Raw genomic sequence first — 2,018 nt, 5'->3', positions numbered from 1 at the left:
CCAACCTCAGCCTGGGCCAGCGCCCCTCCAAGCCCCCTCCTGATGTGCTCCTCCACGGGTCTGTGTCTGCCCTAGTCTGAAGGCTGGGCTTCAGTGCATCAGCGTCAAGATCTGTGAAGATCCCAGCCTTGTGTGACTGAGTTAAGTGTACCGCGATCTGGAAGGTCTGCACACGCTAATGGATTTGGATTTGTAACCTGATGCCTGGCTTTGGAAGCTGCTTCGCCATCCACAGGCATGGCTCCCTATCAGAGAGCCGCAGACTGAGGATGTGGGTGCCGGCGTGAACCCGGACGCTGGTGTTCTCAACTCCACGTGAAGCCAGAGGTGCTGTCTAATGAAGTGGAAAGTCTGACAGAACTTCCAGAAGGAAAACCTGAGACGGGGTGACAACAGCCCAGGTCCCTGTGTCCAGATGAGGGGAGCACAGCAGAAGCCGACCTCCAGCTGGCACAGACTGGAAGGTGCCCCACCTGATGTCAGGTGTGTGCACAGGTGCTGGGGTGGATGTGAGGTCGGGACGGGACACAGAGGAGGATGCGGTGAGCAGGGTGGGTCCCCCGTCCGCTAAAGCGAAGGACCGGCTGGGTCACCACAGACCCCCACCAGAAACCAGCCTCCGCTGTTGACGACACACTTTCTGATGCCCACGCTGCCCTCTGCTTAGCAAACAGGGCAGAGGTTCCACAGACAACCCCCGAGAAGTGGCGAGAAAGGACAGGGATTGGGAAAACGTGTGACGTGCTCAAGTTACTTTATTTTCTAAAAGGCTGTCCTCTTTGTGCCCTAGGTGTGAAAATGATAACGTCTGAAGATTTATTTTGTTAAGAAAGCTAGTCTTTATGTTCTGTGCTTTTCACACATTTTGTAAAGGTTCTCAGGGACAACTCGTTCTGTCTCTACGGGCAAGTCTGCTCCACACACCAGTATTTATTGTCTGGCCTGGAAACCTCCCCCCACTTTCTGGTCATCACCGGCTGCACCTGCTCCGGTACTGACCCCAGAACGTCCTCTGTGGTCCGGGGCCGGCGACAGCTTCCTCTAACGTCCCACTGAGAATTCTTGGATGATGTGGAGCCTGCGTCCGAGGGATGGGCGAATGCGGTGGGTACGGATGCCCCTCAGCGTGGCCCTGCCCAGATGTTCCCAGCGCCCCTGGGTGCAGGCATCTCTCCATCCTCTCTCCTTGATGTCCCCTCATCCCACAGGAGGGAGGGGGCGGGCTCCATGCTGCCAGAGCCCCGCCCCACCCCTCCCTGCCCCAGCCTTCCTGGGGACAAACCAGCAGATGCATCACTAGCCGTGCTGGCTGACTCCAGAACGCTCCACTGTCCTGAGAGGTCGGGATGCTGGCCTCCAGTAGCCCAGCTGCCATCACCACCCATGGCTCTTCTTCCTCCCCTGCCCTGTTTGCTTAAGCAGAGGGCAGCGTGGGCCTCAGAAAGTGTGCGTCAATGGTGAAGACGGTTCACACCTGTCTGGGCTGACTCAGCCCGTCGTACCCTTCTGTAGACGGGGAGGCCACAGCTGAGGGGCCAGGCTCTGCCCGCCTCCCTGCAGAGCTGGGCTCCAGGCAGGAGCCTGGGGACACAACCTGCTGGCGACACGCAGCATGGCTTTTCCCTCACCCTCCTGCAGGGCTCTCCCTGCATTCATCCGGAACCCAGCCCACATTCTCGGTGTCTAACCGGAGACAGACCGACAGACAGACAGGGCCTCACCCTGGACCTGATCCTCAGCGTCCATTATCATCTATCATTATCGTCGTCGCTATCAGCCTGAGGTCAGGCCCTTGAACGATGATGCTCACGTGAGGTTGGGGTCAAGGAGAAGTGTGGCCAGCCTGAGAGAAAGGCACTTCAGCCACGCCCGCCGAGGGAGCCGCACACTCAGGGCCCCCACACCACAGATCTGTGAGCAAACTGGGTCGGTGTATCCCCAGGCCCAGCCTGGGGAGGAGCCCTGCTGGGAGGAGCCCTGGTCTGTTGGGAAGCTGCCCCGGAGCATCCGTGGCGGGC

This window comes from Herpailurus yagouaroundi, unplaced genomic scaffold (assembly GCF_014898765.1).
Source record: "Herpailurus yagouaroundi ecotype Mexico unplaced genomic scaffold, PumYag 31, whole genome shotgun sequence".
Taxonomy (NCBI): Eukaryota; Metazoa; Chordata; class Mammalia; order Carnivora; family Felidae; genus Herpailurus; species Herpailurus yagouaroundi.
Note: the sequence above shows the minus strand (reverse complement) of the source record.